The 18960-nt window shown below is 39.7% G+C and overlaps 1 pseudogene; it reads right to left on the bottom strand.

Annotated features, from left to right (window-relative positions):
* Positions 1-9014: 9014 nt before the first annotated feature.
* LOC145395364 (5S ribosomal RNA) lies at positions 9015-9134 on the bottom strand (annotated as a pseudogene).
* Positions 9135-18960: the final 9826 nt, after the last annotated feature.

Here is an 18960-nt window from a genome sequence, read left to right as displayed (position 1 = left end):
ATCTATTCTCAGGCTAGTTCAAGCTGTATTGTAAATATCCAAGAAGGCCCGAAAAAAGATACAAAGACGAAACCGTAGGACTCATTGGTATCCTTCCAAAAACATTTTAAATTTTCTCCTGATACATTAAACGTTACATTTTACTTCCACTGTATTCCTAGCATTATTTAAGTGATTGTAAATAATTCTATCACGGACCTGGAACAATGGAGTAAAGATGAAACACACACAAAATGAGTGAAAAAAAGGAAAGCATCCCATGCTCATCTTCATGTAAATGCTTCCAGCATAGTTGAGCCAGAATGTAGAGGGAACTTACCACTACTCATTTGAGATCAAACTGGACTGTAGTTAATACTGGACTGTAGTAACAGGCTGGACATTGTACATCCCAAAGCTTATATTCCAATCAGGTTTACTTTGTAAAACCAAGAGATTCATAGCACACCTTGCTTTGGAGCAGTTCTGACCTCTGGCATGGCCAGTTTCTCCATAATTCCTGTTGACGAAGGGCTGTTTAATGTAGTGCTTTAAAAAGATATGAACTTGTACCACACAGCACCAACCCTGGCAATTACTGGGAAAGGGATACTTTTCGTCTAATCCCTGAGAGTGAAGCTGCCCTGCATGGTTTCATCCGACTAGTGAACTTACACTGAGAGCTTAAATGCATAGGGTTCTTCGCCAGTGCAAAGCACTGTTCCTCAGTGCACGTCCACACGTCCCCTCAAACATGTGTTGGCAACACGGCAGGCAACATGTTCCGGAACATGTTTGCAACAGTATTTGGACAGGTGTATGCAAACATGTTTCAGTATTGCTTTGAACACTGGCAGCAGAGACGCTGGGATAAATGTGTCCATACCAGGCAGGTGAGACTTCATCATGATGTTGCCAACATGATTTGGATGCTGCTGTTCCCAACATGTTTGCAGCTGTTCGTTACTGTGTTGCTTACATGTTGCCAGCACTTGTTCAAGCACACGTGTGGACACGTGCTTAGATGTACTCACAGTATCGTCAGGGAAAATAGTGTTTCCCTCTTTTCCTTGCCTATTGACTTTGTTATGATGAAGAGATTGATTCTGCACTGTTAACTCCAGAGTACATTTCCTTAACAGGAAGGAAGGCCTTCTCCAGAAATGGGCAGAAAGTTCATTTCATGTCATCCAAGAAAAAACAGCAATAACTAAGCTTTGCTTAAGGATGCTAACTTTTGTAATATACTCTGGCTATCACCACAATATTTTTCAGCTCAGAGAAACACAAGACAGCAGAAGCTATGAATATTTTTTCGATGAACGTTTTGATTAAGAAGTAAGAACTTTATATTTTATTGTTGTTTACCCCAGACCGTTTCATTCGGTCATGCTGATCCCAGGACAGGAAAAGGTTTAATCCACCCCGTCCTAGCAGATTTTTCACCACTGACCCCCCCCCCCCCAAATCCCAGCAGATTTTTGATTTTTTTTTTTTTTTTTGGCTAAAACCTCTGCTTTTTATGAGAAACATCGAAAAATCGGTATTATTATACAAGTGTACAGGGATTTGGAATCTCTATTTTACTCTTACAGATATCTAGATCTCACCATTGCGAACATTTTGAACAGCAGAAACAACTTCTGCAAATGAATATTAATGTGAAAAATGATTTTTGAAAATTTTCCGAAAAATTACTCTCAACATAGTCTGGCGATACGTGAGACCCATCTCGGCACGTGCCTAAAGCATTGTGGTCGTGTCTCGCGTGTGTCTACCATCACGTCACGGTTCACGTGACTTATGGGTGGGGCTAAAGCATGTGTCTACTGTTATGTCACGCGCTATCTGCTCATGCATGAAGTTCAAACTGATACAACCAGTGCGCAAATTTGAATTTCAGATACGCACGGATCATGGCGAGTGGGTGCGAGGACTGCAACCTTAAGGTTAGTTTTTCTGCTGATGTGGTCTCACCTTTGGCTTGGTAGGTTGGGTTAGGTTAGGTTAGGTTAAGTTTAAGTTAGGTTAGGTTAGGTTAGGTTTAGGTTATGTTAGGTTAGGTTTAGTTTAGGTTAGGTTTAGGTTATGTTAGGTTTAGGTTAGGTTAGGTTAGGTTAGGTTCAGTTAGCTTGGCTTAGCTTAGTTTAGCTTAGGAGATAATGGTTTGCTGGTGACAGCGGGCAGGCGATTGTTGGTGAGAGGCGATGCGAGGCAGTGGGGAGTAGGCCAGATGGCCCAGCGTGCGGCGGCCCGGCTGGTGAAACCAAGGTGTTTCTGATGGTTTTTGATGTGCTGTGAATTATTCTGACCTTCATTTCTATCGCAGATCAATACATGATGTGATTTCTGCCACCCAAAAACCCCGGGTTCGCCCATCTCCCCCATTCTTGTAGGGGGAAGGGGGGGAGGGGATATCTTGTAATATACTGATTTGCGGCAGAAATGAAGGTCAGATTCTTTCAAAACACATCAACAACCATCAGAAATACCTTGGTTTCACCAAAAAAGACGTCCCTGTGCACTTGTAAAAAATTACCGAAAATTCAGAAAGTGCTCAGTTGAGTTTAGAAATACAGCAGAAGAGTACCTTTACCTTGTTACCATGTTCTCTCAGGCTAGGCTCGAGAGAAAACGTTTTCTATGGGAGGGGCAGATATTCCAAACCATTCATAAATGATTAAATATTTATTTATTTGGTACAAAATTTTATGTAGTACAAGAGTATATTGGTTTTCAGACAATAATATAGGTGATGTAAGCATTATTCACTCACCAAAAACATCAACATATGGCACCTTTTACGGTTACTGTCTCATCACTTCTGCTTGTTTCTTCCTCTGGCTTATTTCTTCCTTTGTCCTTCACCTCAACAATCACTTTCACCTTGAATTTCGTCATTGGTGAGACCTTGGTGCGACATGTCTGTACTGGCCAGGTCACTGCTAACAGGTGAGTTGCCAAGAAAATGGTGTGCAGGGGGGACGGGGGTCAGGTGGGGCCAGGCATTATCCCCACCTGGCGTTGGGTAGAGGAAGGTCTCCCACATATGTCTACCAAAAATCACACGTGAAACTTGAAAAATGTGCAAATGATGGACCTCGCAATTGCACAACGTATGGATACGTCGTCGGGTGTCACCGTGACAAAACGTGGTGACGTATCCATACGTCGTCAGGATGCCTTGGGTTAACAAGGATGCAGATGTTTTACTCATGCAGGTTACCAAAGCTATGTTCCTAAGGGGCTAAAACATTTTTCAAATACCTATTGCACTGAGTAAATATGAGTATCTTTAACCCGCCCCATCCCGACGTTTTTGGACCTTTTTTTTTTGGCCCAAACATCAGCTTTTGGTGAGAAACATCGAAAATTCATAGAGAAATCGCTCACCCGAGGTTTAAAATACGCGATTTAGGTACGTGTACTTCCTTACCTGACTGGGTTTTCTAACAGGCTGGCACCAAAGAAAACGAGTTCTATGGAAGGGTAACTATTTTATCCACTCATAAACAGTATTTATTTATTTACTTGGTACGAATTTATACATAGTACAAGAGTATATTGGTTTTCAAACAGTAATATAGGCATTACAAGCATTGTTTCACTCACTAACTCATCACCATTCATGACCTTTTTTTCCCACATTACCTGATCATCATTTCTGACTGATTCTTCCTCAAATGCTGTGTAAACTTTGTCCTCCACATTGTCATCGATTGGGGAATCACTCTGGCCCTGAATGTCTTTATTGACCAGGTCACTGGTAGCAGATGAATTGCCGAGACAATGGCATGCGGGGGGGGGGAGAGATTCTGCAGTGTAAGGCATTGTTCCTGCTTGGCATCTTGTAGAGGAATAGAGGAAGGTGTCCCGTGTATACATGCCAAAAATCACTCGCGAAATTACTCGCGAAAATTGAAAATTGTGCAAATTAGGGACCTTGCAATGTTGCCGCATTAAATCACGTTGCCGGGACGGCATGGGTTAAACCTGTAATAAGTTAATTGATTCTTTCATTACCTGCAACATTCTTGTGTGTTTTTTGCCATGATCTGTTTTTCAAAATATACTTTAGCATACTGTACATATTTTGTTGAAATATGAAATGGAAAGTCAAATCATCCTGTGCTCAGTAAGTGCAAGCTCTGTTATATCAAAGGCTGGTCTGCTTTTTTTGGTGAGTTGGTAAAAGATAAGACCACGATGAACCACTACCAAACACTGAGAGGAATGAAGAGTGGAAAGATAGGATATGACGATGGCCTTCCCACCGATCTTAATATAAAGGTGACTTTAAATTATACGTGGAATAGATACAGAAGACACCAGTACCTGCAGCATAAAAAAAAATGTCTGTCACACACACACACACACACACACACACACACTAACGCAACATGTAAGGGAAAGCACCAGAAAAGGAGGACTCGATGTATCCTCAATGCTAGATCTCATATTTACTAGGCAAGAAAACGATATTGACAATTTAATATACTACCCTCCATTTGGCAAAAGCGACCATGCAGTACTAAATTGCAACTTCAGGATAGCATATGACATAGTTAACAGCAATGAAAGTTACAAAAAGAGCCTAAACTATAAAAAGGGAAACTATCATGACCTAAAGAAGTACTTCTTAGAAATTGATTGGGGAAAGGAGCTTAGAGGACAAGATTTAAATGCTATATATAAAAAATTCTGTGAACTTTATGAAATAGGAGCCCAGAAGTACATCCCAAAGCACAAAGAAGCAGAAAAGAAAATAAAGAAGTGGTTCAATATAGAATGTAAAAAATCAAAAGAAAAAAGATATTTGTTGTGGAATAGATACAGAAGACACAATAGTGAAAGGGCATATAATAATTACAAACAGGCAAGAAACGATTATACAAGAATAAGGAGGGAAGGCCAAAAACAGTTTGAGGAAGATATCATAAATAAAAGTAGTGATCAACCGAGTCCATTTTACAGCTACATCAGAAGCAAAACCAAAGGAAAAGATAAAAGACAATCCATTACGGGCGATGGAATGACCTATACACAAGAGATGGATATTTGTGAAGCACTAAACAAGAAATTCCAATTTGTTTTTACAGAGGTAAAAAATTTTGAGAGGGATTATGTTGACCATGCATGCCCACACATACTACCAGATATACAAGCAACGTTGGGTCTGGTTAGTACTTGGATGGGTGACCGCCTGGGAACACCAGATGCTGTTGGCATAACGTTCTCCCTACGTGTCAAGTGGGGTTGGTGGAGGATTAGTGCCCCTCCCTGTAAAACGATTAACTCTAAGCCTTGGCCACCCCGATTGGGATACATGGCGTCTGGCAATGAATGAAAAAAAGAAAAAATAATACAGGAGGAGCTAAGTAAATTAGACAAAGGAAAATCAAATGGTCCTGATGAAATTTCATGTTGGGTACTAGGTGAATGTGCAAAAGAGTTAAGTAAACCATTATTTTTAATTTTCAAGAAATCCTTGAGTCAAGGTAAACTACCTGATATTTGGAAGAAAGCAAACATTGTTCCCTTATTCATGAAAAGGGAATAGACAAAATCCACTCAACTACCAATCAGTATCACTAACCAGTGTTGTAAGCAAGGTATTAGAAAAGCTTATAAGAAAAGCTTGGGTAAATCATCTAGAAGAACACAATATGGTAACAGAAAGACAGTTTGGTTTCAGAAAAGTAAAATCATGCGTTACTAATCTGTTGAGCTACTATGACAGAGTAACCGACACATTACAGGAAAGAGAAGGATGGGTGGACAGTATCTATTTAGATTTCAAGAAAGCATTTGACACAGTACCACACCAAAGACTTTTATGGAAATTGTACCATCAAGGAGGAATTCGAGGAAAACTGTATTGTAGGATGCAAGATTTTCTCATAAGAAGAGAAATGAGAACAGTACTAAGGGGAAATTACTCATCATGGAAAGTGACTAGTGGAGTACCACAGGGCTCAGTGTTGGCACCAATCATGTTTTTAGTGTATATAAATGATATAAACAATAACACTGGAAATGAAAGCTATTTAAATATGTTTCCAGATGAGGCAAAAATGCAAAGGAGAATTACTAACACAGACTCATGTAAAGAGCTACAAGTAGAATTAAATAAACTTCATGAATGGAGTAATACATGGCAAATGGAATTCAATGTGGACAAGTGTCATGTAATCAAGTTTGGTAAAAGCGGAAAAAGACCTGATTGGGATTATACATTAGGAAATAAAACCCTACACACAACAGACAGAGAGAAGGACATAGGTGTGTGATTATCAATAACAGACTATCTCTGGCTGACCACGTCAATGAGAAGGTACGGAACATGTATACACTGCTTGGAAATATGAAAATAGCATTCACATACATAAATGAAGACATGCTAAGAAAGATAATAACATCATTCATCAGGCCAACCCTGGAGTATGCATCAGTAGTCTGGAGTCCTCATCTCAAAAAACATAGACAAGATTGAAAAAGTTCAAAGGGCTGCTACAAGATGGGTACCAAGCTTAAGGGATCTAAACTACAAAGAAAGACTAAATAAACTGAATCTACCAACACTACAGGAGAGAAGGAAAAGAGGTGACATGATTATGCTATGTAAATGCATATCAGGGAAGAAAAAATAGACATAAATGATTACTTAACCCAAGGCGTCCCATCGACATATGGATACGTTGCAACATTTTGCATTTGCCAGTCCCGACGATGTACTGGTATGTCGCGCAATTGCAAGGTTCATAATTTCCAAAATTTTCAATTTTTGCGTGTGATTTTTTGTATGTATACACGCGACACCTTCCTCTATTCCTCTACAAGATGCCAAGCAGGGACAATGCCTTACACTGCATAACCTCCACCCCCCCTGCATGCCATTGTCTAGGCAATTCACCTGTTACCAGTGACCTGGCCAATAAGACATTCAGGGCCAGAGTGATTCCCCAATTGATGACAATGTGAAGGACAAAGTTTACATAGCATTAGAGGAAGAAACAGTCAGAAATGATGATCAGGTAATGAGGCAAAAAAAGGTCAGGTATGGTGATGAGTTAGTGAGTGAAACTTTGCTTATAATGCCTATATTACTGTTTGAAAACCAATATACTTTCGTACTACATATAAATTCATACCAAGTAAATAAATACAGTTTATGAGTGGTGTGAAATAGTTACCCTCCCATAGAACTCGTTTTCTTTGGTGCCAGCCTGTTAGAAGGAGGTACTGCTACCTGCATCGAGTATTTTAAACCTCAGGTGAGCGATTTCTCTATGAATTTTCGATGTTTCTCACCAAAAGCGGAGGTTTTAACCAAAAAAAAAATTTTCGAAAATACCTTGGGATTGGGGGGTTTTAGAGGTACGAGATAGCTCGGGACGTGATGGGTTAACCTATGGGGAAGCATCAGCAAGAGGACACTGCAAAAATCTGCATAAGAAGAGAGGTGATAAAGACGTAAGAAAATTTAGTTTCCCAAATAAAGCAATTGATCAGTGGAATGCACTACCAAATGAATAGTGTGTGCCAAAACAATTCACAATTTTAAGGATATGTACGATAAATATGGTTTAAGACACTGGACAGTACGAGCTTGACCCATTCCTGTAAAGATACAATTAGGTAAGAATTAGGTAAGACCACACACACACACACACACACACACACACAAGATGAATATTTTGGCTGAATGTCAGTTTGGATTCAGAAGTGGAAGGTCATGTGTTTCTAACGTGTTGAGCTTTTACTCAAGAGCGATTGACGTGGTACAGGAGAGAGATGGTTGGGTGGATTTTGTGTACTTAGAGAAGGCCTTTGACAAGGTACCTCATAAGAGACTATTGTGGAAACTAGAATATATAGGAGAACTGAAGAGGAAACTTCCGGAATTGATGAGAGACTTTTTGAGAGACAGACAAATGAGGACAGTAATAAAGGATAGGATGTCTGGATGGTGGGAAGTAACAAGTGGAGTCCCTCAAGGTTCGGTGTTGGCGCCAGTAATGTTCCTGATTTACTTAAATGATATTTATGGTAGATGGAGTGAACAGTTATGCAAGTCTATTTGCTGATGATGTAAAGATCTTGAGGTAGATAGAGGTTGAGGAGGATTGAAAAATGCTGCAGGAGGACCTGGATAGGATACGTGATTGGAGCCGGACGTGGGAAATGAAATTTAATAGAAAGAAATGTAAAATATTGGAAATGGGTAAAAGTACCAGGAGGCCATCATTGAATTATTTGTTGGGTAATGAATTAATCACAAAAATGAGAGAAGAGAAAGATTTGGGAATGCTGGTCCAAGATAGTTTGTCACTAGAAAAGCACATTGACAAGATAGTTGGAGAGACTTATGAACTCTTGACTAACATAAGAGTAGCATTTCATTATATGGATGAGGAGATGATGAAAAAATTGATAGTGACCATGATCCGCCCCAGGTTAGAATATGCAGCGGTAGTGTGGTCCCCACACAAAAAGAAAGATATAAACAAGATAGAGAATACAAAGAACAGCAACCAAGATGGTCCCCAGTCTGGCAGACCTGTCATACAGAGAGAGGCTGGAAAAGCTGGATTTACCTTCCTTAGAGGAAAGGAGAAAGAGGGGAGACATGATTACAGTTCAGGACCATGGTGGGAGTAGATAAAATCGACAAAGAAGATCTGTTTTTATGGGATAAGAGAGCAACAAGTGGACACGGAATGATATTGAAAAAGTCAAGCTGCTTGGAGGATATCAAGAAATATAGCTTTCCTTACAGAAGTATAGACTTATGGAATAGCCTGGACAAAGAGATCGTCCAGTCTAAAAACTTAAATGAGTTTAAAGCTAAATTTGACTTACTGAGAAACAGCGACGGAAACCCACGAGCATAGCACATTCCGTGCATAACACATTCATTCATTTCATTCATTGCCAGACGCCATGTATCCCAGACGGGGTGGCCAATGGCTTAGAGTTAATTGTTTTACAGGGAAGGGCACTAATCCTCCACCAACCCCACTTGACACATAGGGATGCCAACAGCATCTGGTGTTCCCAGGCGGTCACCCATCCAAGAACTAACCAGACCCAACGTTGCTTAACTTCGCTGATCGGACGGGAAGCGGTGTACTCAACGTGGTATGCCCATATCACAATTAGGTATATTAGGTAAATACATAAGTATGTGGAACGACTCAGACGAAAAGGTGGCACATGAGAAAAACATTCATGTGTGTAAAGGTAGACTTGACAAATGCTGATATGGAGACAGGACAACACGAGCATTGCTCAATTCCTGTACACTACAAATAGGTAAACACAAATAGGCAAATAGGTAAATTCAAGGTGGCTTCTTAGAAGTAAAGGTTTTTGGATTTTTTTTTTTTTTGTCCAGAAATGACTGAAGGTATCTCATAAAGATAAATTTTGTTGTTTTCATATGTATCTTTAAATATACAGTGGAGATTCTCTTTTTAATTACAAACCATTCATGAAGCTCTCCATGATATCGCTGAAGAGAACTGTCGTTAGTGACACAGAAACTGTTCGTTTATTTCTTATCAAAATATTTTGATACTCAGCATAACTTTACATAATTTATATCTGACTATACAGAGGAAAACTGCCAAAGTTGTGCCTCCCTCATCCTACTTCCTTCATCTGTAAAGTGCAAAGATTTTTTGAAATTGTGTCTCCTTTTGCACCTTAATATTACAATTTTCGGTATATGTCAGGAGACACCGTAGACGTCAGGATCAGCAGCGCCATCTACAGTATATGCGTATCCGCTTTATATATGAATTCAAGTAATTTTTCTGCACATTGCCCTCGAATTGCTCTCGTTACTGCCGTAGTCTGCAATACCAGCAAATGCTTCACATAGCCTTCTTACCTACTGATGTAGTTTATAATACCAGTGACTGTTTCAAATATACTTCTTACCTGCCGTAGTATGTAATACCATGACATGCCTCAAGTGAGCCTTTTACTTACTGCCGTAGTTTGCAATACCAGTAAAGGTTTCAAATGGGCCTCTTACATACTGTCATAGCTTGCAGGATGAATAAATGCCTCAGATGAGTCACTTACTTACTGGCATAGTCTGCAATACAAGCAAATGCCTCAGATAGGCCTCTACGTACTGTCATAGTTTGCAGTACCAGTAAATGCCTCAAATGAGCCACTTACACTCTGCTGTTGCTTACAGTTTCAGTGAATGCCTCAAATGGTCCTCTAACCTTGCTAAGATTTATAATTTCATTTCTTTCCTGAAGTTCGTGAGTGTGAATATTCAGGAAGAATTAGTACCCATTTCAAAGTTCATATTTCAAAAGTAATCTACGACACCTGACGACTAGAACCCTGAGTTGATGGGACTTGTTATAGTGGCTCAAAATAAAAGGGTTGTATAATTTTTCCACAGTTCCTGGTGATGTTAGGAACAACTGTCGTCTTAGCTGCATTACGAAAACTGCCTAGGATACTACTATTTGACTTATGTAACTTAACTGATCACTGGGGTATACAATTTCGATTATCAAACCTAGATAGTCTAGTATTTCTTAGTACTGAAGTATACACTTATTTTAATGTATGAATTTAGCCTTCAGTATCAGAGACAAGACTGTATGTCTGCACAGACCACCTTCTTTATACATACATACTTATTGCATTTGTTTTTTCTCCATTGTAGTCCGACTAATAATATTTTGTATGTCAGATATTAAACTGTCAGTATTAAATGAAGAAAGCATTACCTTGACATGTTGCCTTCATTATTACACATTACTGAAACACTTATTTTCACCACATTCAGAGAGGTGGCATATTTGTTTTCCAGATTTTCAGCTCATTATCAATAGCGTCAAGCATTTGCCAAAAGGCATTCAGAGAATAGAGAAGTGTTGTTAAATGTTTGGTTCACTGGAAATACTTATCTAACTCTCCATTGGAGTGGAAAATAGCAACATTAAATAGATTATTGTTCTGAGTCTACAATTATATATCAGTCATGCACTATAAGCTAAACCTTTGCAGTCGATCAACTCTTGTATGTATTTTGTATTGAGGCTATTTCTAGGCAATATTCCACTCTCCTTGACAATCGAGATATGTCCATCTTTAACCCATTTCTGGTTTCATTAGCATCATAAATAAAATGTAAAATGACTCCCGGATGGATGAGGGTAAGAAATTAGAATAACGAAGAACCTTAAACAACTTACAAATCATAACAAAATGTCTCTAGGTTGCATAGAAATTATCAATATTTTTTTCTCCGCAGAAGGAAAAGCGCCTCAGGAATAAATAATGTGTAAGTCTAGTGATGTGCTATAAGATTAACTTTATGTTAATTGTTTCTCTTTAGTGAAACGAAACATTTGCTCTGTGCATTTTGTGTAAAATCTGTAATGACTGTATGCAGGAAAGTTATAATTATGTACATATATATATATCACTTATGTTCTGAGAATAAAGTGTAACATTACATCTACCCGACCAGTTGCTCTTTCCATTTCAGCGTGAGTGTTGGTAGTTGTTTTATGTTGAAATACCGTTACTTTATGAAGTGAACCATTAATCGTATGAGACACAGTTGTCGACAGACAAGGTCTTCCCAGTGATGCGAAGGGAAGAGTATAGAGCAATGGTTCATAACATGCCGCACCCCTTTGACATACATATGTGCCTGAACATTTTATCACTGTGGCTCCCATTGACGTTTATAAACGCGCTACAGTTGCAAGGTCCGCCATTTGCACATTTGTCAAATTTAGCGCGTGATTTTTGGTACTTATACGCGGAAGACCTTCCACTACCCTAGGCCAGGCAGGGACAATGCCTTACCCCGCGTGACCTCATCCCCCCCCTCACATGCCATTGTCTCGGCAACTCACCTGTTACCAGTGACCTGGCCATTAAAGACATGCCACGCAACGGTACGAAATTCATGGCAAGAGTGATTCCCCAGTTGATGACAATGTGGAGGACAAAGTTTACGTGGTGTTGGAGGATGAAATGTGCAGAAGTGATGAGAAGGTAACATCGCCAAAGAGGGTGTGGTATGTTGATGTGTTTGGTGAGTGAAACAACGCATATATCGCCTATATTACTGTGTGAAAACCAATATACTCCTGTACTACATATAAATTTGTACAAATTATAAATATCTACCTCTTCTGAGTGATTTGGAATAGCTATCCCTCCCATAGAAAACGTCTTCTCTGGAGCCAGGCTCGAGAGAACACAGTACCAGGTGAGGGTAGGGTCACCTGTACTGGGCATTTTTAAGCTAAGGTGAGCTTTTTCTCTCTGAACTTTCGATGTTTCTCATAAAATGCTGAGGTTTTAGGCAAAAAAAAGAGAAAAATAGAAAATCTGCTGGGACTGGGGGAGGTCATTGGTGAAAACTCTGCCTGGACGTGGCATGTTAAACTTTTCAGCCCCATTACTCCCAGGTTCAAGTCTAAGTTAGCTTGATACCCCCTCTGTAATAACAATACTGATTTCCCTTTCAATTTCCTGCAAGGAAAACGATAACTGAGAATGGTTTTGAAAAAGAACTGAAGTTATGGACTCTTTAATTTTTGTTCTCAGTAAAATAACCCACACAGAAATTATTACTTGTGTATGACTGTATTATCAAACAAGAATATTTTTTCAGGATGCCATTCTTGCTACCTCTTCGATGCAAATTTTATACCCCCAGGAGGTATCGAGGCACATACTTTAAGATCACCTAGTATAGAGGTTTTGTTCCTGGATGGATGCCTCATTAACATCTCTCCACCCAGGTAACGGACACAATATTAAGCTGTGCATCAATGCTTTATTTGGTTATATATTTATCACGTGGTGCTGTAAATGGTTTCCTGTGTTACAGAAAACCAGTAGGATTGTCAATCAGCACAGAAACACCAGAAATGGAAAGAAGAGCAAAAAGAAGTGACAGAAAGGACGGGAGAATTAGGAAAAGAAGAGAGCAGACAGAAAAGAATGATGATGAAGGAATAAGTGGACAACAGTACAATAAGTGAGTGGATGATTGTCGCCACCACCAAAAACCTTAAGGAGAAGTAGAACTGGATAACAAACACACATTTAACTAGAGAGTTTCGAGTTCTTTGGGAAGATGTAGACTTGCTGAATATTTATCTGCCTTAATGACGTATGTTCTCGTAGGAGGCATAAACCTAATTCTTCTTTCAAATATTAAAGCAGGTGCTTTGGAGGAAGGAAATTAAATTTCATTTCTCCAAAACACCTGCTGTAATATTTTACCCTTTATATTGGTTTACATTAATTAGAAGAATGATCGTACTACTGCTGCCCGATTATATTCAATATAAAACACCCTAGAAATGAATGGATTAATGAAGGCCGTGACTAACCCGTCCCGTTTCAAAAGTCTCATCTAAGCTAAATCTGAGGCCTCAGTCACCCTTCATCTTAAACGACTCACACAAGTTGAATAAATTCGTCGGAGGACGGTCAAGATAAAAAAGAAAGGCATCTTCAGGCCTACCTTACAACTGATGCAAAATGTGTTGGTAGTTCTAAACCGTTCTGCTGGAGGGGCATTTAAAACAATATTGTCTCCATGATTTACTAAACAAAGGACATACAGTACTTTCCGAATCCGAGTGTATACAACCATAATAAATCCCTACACTACAAGAGGACATTCCATTGTTGAATACGCTGTGTTTGTAGTGGTAAGCATAAGTTACAAAAGGATGCCACCCGAATTCTGGTGGTTAATTGCAATAAACATTTATTCTACATAAGCGATGAAACTTCAAAGCTGACGATGTTAAAATGTCGCTTGGACAATAGGCAATCAAAGGCACAGTTTGTATAATTTCATCGTCGTCATTATTACAGGGACACCTGTACTGCAATATTTTATCTCTGTGTCATGGAGATTCAGTCATATGTTACTGGGAAACTGGTTAGGGTAATGGAGCTGCTGTTTATGTTGCTGTAGTGTTGCTGATGCTACTAATGATGATTCATGTGAAAATACTTTCATCATAAAGTGATTTAGAATACTACTGTAGCATTTTTGGAAATTGGCTTGGATAATGATGATGATGGTGGTGATGATGATGATTATTATTCCAATGGTAAAATGAGCGAGAATAAAGTTATGATGATGATAAGTCGAGCCATTTTTAAAAAATGAAACTATGCGTAAAAATAATTCTAAAAAAGCTGAGACTGCACTCTGCGTGAAAATTATGTTACGTCAAACTTGACTGGAGCAATAATGATCATAATGAATCCAATTTCACTTTTCCAAATAAATTCCCCATCTCATCCCACCCCAACAAAAATCTCTCTCTCTCTCTCTCTCTCTCTCTCTCTCTCTCTCTCTCTCATGTACAGCAAGTAAAGGTGACAGTGTAAAACCACACAGGCATACAGTTAAGTGTGTCCCCCGAATAACCGATAATGACGAGTTGACTATTAGGCCAAATGAGATGAACATTTTTTTTTTTTTCCATGAGACCATATTGATCCAATGTCCATTGCAATAAATAATGTGATGCAGTTTGATGGAGACAGTGTTTGTTTGTCCCTTTTGCCCGAGGACGTCCTTTTTAATTTATTGTAGCATTTCAACCGATTATAAGCAACGTTGGGTCTGGTTAGTACTTGGATGGGTGACCGCCTGGGAACACCAGATGCTGTTGGCATCCCTACGTGTCAAGTGGGGTTGGTGAAGGATTAGTGCCCCTCCCCGTAAAACAATTAACTCTAAGCCCTTGGCCACCCCGTGTGGGATACATGGCGTCTGGCAATGAATGAATGAATGAATGAAAAATTTCAATTTATAATGCACTTCTCAAACAGGATGATGTTGATATAAACTTCTCCATCCCTTTATCACGGGATTTTCACAATTCATTTGGAGCATATGGTGATCAGAGTAATTGGAAGATAAGATGTATAAGAAATCTGAATTAAAGTGCTGCAAAGTATTTATAGACAGCAGTGAGAGCATAAAACTTTCGAAAATAGAAAAAACTTTATCGCTGAACTCAGGCGTCAGACAAATAGCTAGACAAAATTTCATCTATGCTAGTAATTGAACGCATAGAGAATATATTCATAAATTTCTGCTGGGAATGCAGAATGATTTAACATAAGCGATGAATGACTCAGCAATCTTCGACTTGCGTTAGTTGAACAAATCAGGGATGAAACTGCAAGAAATGATAGTTGACATTAACAGCGAAAGTATAAAAGTTGGCTTTTAAATGAATATGCAGATGAATTTTATGTTTTAAGAGGATATTCAATCGCTTCTGGTAGAAACATGAAACGAAGGACTAAACTGTGTTGAAGATAATACTGTATTTTTTAATCTATGGCTGGTAGTTCCATTTCATACCAAATAAATCAAACGACGAATAAGAACGGGATGGAAAGCTTGTGTTAAAGTGGCAAGTTTATGATGGATAAGCAATTACCATTAACTTCCTCATAGACTGAAGTAATGCCCACTAATCTGCTTCATGATAAGCCGGCGATACCTCATTCGAATCTGGTACTAAGGTTGGCAGTACTATTCAAGGATTACAGGCCTTTGTTAAAGCTACTGTTGGCTCCTGATATTGTCCTAAATATTTGACTGTCCTGTGAATATTTGGTTATTTTGTTCAGGCTGTCCCAAGACTATTTTGTTTAAACAGGGAAAATCTTCGCTCTCAGAGGTTCCTAGAACGAAGTCTAGTAACCCTGTCACTGCGGTTTTTGCAGCAGGGATATATATTTTGTGTAATTCTAGACGATACCATTCATTCAAGAGAAGGCCAAACAGACAAAAGGTTAAGGAGACTGTAGTCAGTTTGAGTTCACCTGTCGGAACTGGGTCTGTCCCATAACTTACTGTAAATATAAAGTCACAGCTGCACGAAATTCGATGAGCCTTAGTTATGAGGTAGAAATGAGTCTCCTTGGTTACCAGTCAGCTCGACCCTCTAATCTAATTACACTTGGCCATCAGCTGAAATGAAAAAGGGTTAAGGATGTTCGTCAGGTTAGAACAATCGCGCCATGGTGAAGCTGACACCCTTTCCTCAAACTATATATGAAACTGTAATTTCTGCAGTGTGGAAGCTCAGCACTGCCGCTGTGTGGAAATCCAGGACTCTCACTGTGTGGAAATTCAGCACTAACATTGTATTAAAATCCAGCACTGCTGCTGTTTGGAAGTCCAGCACTAACGGTGTGTCGAAATCCAGCACCGATGATGTATGGAAATCCAGCACTGCTGTCATGTAGAAATCCAGCACTGTTGCTGTTTGGAAATGCAGAACTAACGTTGTGTGAAAATACAGCACTGCCACTGTGTGGAGATCAAGTAATACCGCTAAATGGATATTCAGCATTGCCGTTGTGTGGAAAATTTGACTCCTGCTGTTTTGAAACCTTCACAGCTATTATGTGGAAGCCCTGCACTGCTGCTGTGTGGAAGCCCTGCACTGCTGCTGTGTGGAAGTCCTGCACTGCTGCTGTGTGGAAGCTTTCCACTGCTGCAGTGTGGAAACCCTGTACTGCCGCTGTGTGGAAGCTTTCCACTGCTGCAGTGTGGAAACCCTGCACTGCCGCTGTGTGGAAGCCCTGCACTGCCGCTGTGTGAAAGCCCTGCACTGCCGCTGTGCGAAAGCCCTGCATTGCTGTTGTGTGGAAGCCCTGCACTGTTGGTGTGTGGAAGCCATGCACTGCTGCTGTGTGGAAGCCCTACACTGCTGCTGTATGAAAGCCCTGCACTGCTGCTGTGTGGAAGCCCTGCACTGCCCAGTAATGAGGTCTGGTCATACAACCGCGTTCCACCAGCCTATTAGTCCACCTTGTAATTACCAGCTTTCATTAGGCGAAAATTAGATTCTGCAAAGGGAAATTACTCCTGAACCCATTAAAGCTGCTTGCATGTTATAACAGTGTTATTAGTAGCTGCGTTGATTTACAGCATTAGTATGTTCCCGGATCTATAAGTATGCTCATTAATTAGCTCGACCGTAGCTGCTGCTTGTTTCTGGTGTGTGTCTGTGTGGATGACCAGGGTTAATAGTGTGTGGGCAAAGGTGGAGGGAGAATAGAGGATGAGACGATTTTTATGGACATACGAAATGAAAGAGGGACAGAGAGGAATATGAATGAGAATGAGGATTGAACGTAAGTCTATGTGTATCCATATTGATGATGATGATGATAATAATGATGATGATGATGATGTATAGCCATATAAGTTTGTGAGAGGTAGAGTTTGGGTGATGATGACGATGATGGTATTGATGATGGTGATGGTAGTGGCGGTGATAAGGACATAAAGCGAAGAATTTGTGGAATATTGTGCAGGGACATAAAAATTCACAGGGGAAGCAACGAACAGGAAGAAAAAGGAATGGTTGAAGAAAGGGAAGGAATAATGTTAGAGAAGGCAAATACTGACGAAAATAAATGTTAGAAGATATACTAAGAGAAACATTAAGAGTGGAGTACTAGAGAAGAGGCGAGAGAAGAAGATGAACAGGCAGTACAGTAAACAGGAACCCAAATGAGCCTGACGCGGGGATGGGTATTACAGTACGATTCTTTCAGTATCCGCCAGGGTAATTACGACTTTTGTCGTTAGTAAAGAAAGAGCCCAATCATTAGGTCATCCAAAGCTTGATTTCCTAGTGAAAGAGAACAAGAAAGTATTGTAAAATTCAAGATTCGTTCATTTTGAGATGCTTGGACACATTGCATTTAAAAATACTATAGGTTATAGTCAGTGAAAAGACAGCCAGAAGATTCTAGTTACCAAGTAGTGTTCTTCTCTTTCCGTATTTTCATATACTGTACAAATAAATTCGCGTTCCTGCACATTGTAGGGGAATGGCCAAGGAAACGGAAGAAAATTACCTAGATTATTCACATTCAGACTCCTAGTTTTCGTATGAAACTGTTTACACCAAAACAATTTGAACTATCTGCAACCAGGCCCCGTTGATTCGAGGTCTATCCAAGTTGCCTCACTTCTTGCCTGTTATAGATCACTGACAGCGATTCATCCCTCAGCAGCAATTTCCTGCAGTCTTGTCACCCTCCCAAATACTCTAATTCTGTTATATAAAATCTCTTTTATACTACGCCTTTCATTTGCTTTTCCTTGGCATCCTCCTTCCTCTAAATCGATGCATTTCTGATTTGAAATTATCAGTATTTATCATCCACTCATGTCATACGGCTGTACTACTTTAACATTCTGGTCTGTCATTTTCAGATATCTACGTCTACTTTCACACTTCTTTCTAACAATGTCATTTCTCACTTCGTCAGACTCCCTGACATAGAATTAAGGCAACCAATTTCCAGCATTTTCACATTTTCTCGTCCGTAAAATTCGGGACCACGCCTCTCATCCCCATAGCACTGTTCGCACAATGTCATCATAACTTATACTTATTTTCTGCACAAACATTGAACTAACCTTCCACATACTTTTCGGTGTACCTAGTGCTTCTGAATCCTTTCCTATCCTATGACTTACTTCAGTTCCTAAGTTCCGTCTGCTGTTACCTGTGCCACCATATACCTAAACACTTCACTTCCTGACAACTCAGTGGTGAGGAAATGTCCGACATCTCCCAAATGTTAATTGCCTCACTACGATGACGTACATTTTTATGTATTCTCGTTTAGATCAGAGTGGATTCACTAGGCACAGAAGGGACATATCAAACGGGAGGGATTCTATGCAGCCTTCAACACTCACCCTTTGCTGCTGTTGAGTACGGTCGTCTGATAGTAACACGAACAAAAATTAAAGGTACGTCGTTGGAATGAAGGGAATAAAGCTGTACAAGCAGGACTAGCCACCAGCCCCCGGAGCTGTGCTAGTATGTACAGTAGGTCATCAACTTTGCATTTATTGCTTTCCGCTCACGCAGTTCTACAACAACTCTCTCATCTGTTTTACAATAC

The sequence above is a fragment of the Coenobita brevimanus genome, chromosome 30, assembly GCF_032717465.1.
Source record: "Coenobita brevimanus isolate Jiangsu-jjx chromosome 30, ASM3271746v2, whole genome shotgun sequence".
NCBI classification, from domain to species: domain Eukaryota; kingdom Metazoa; phylum Arthropoda; class Malacostraca; order Decapoda; family Coenobitidae; genus Coenobita; species Coenobita brevimanus.
The sequence above is the reverse complement of the archived record's forward strand: the minus strand, read 5'-3'. Positions and strand labels throughout refer to the sequence as shown.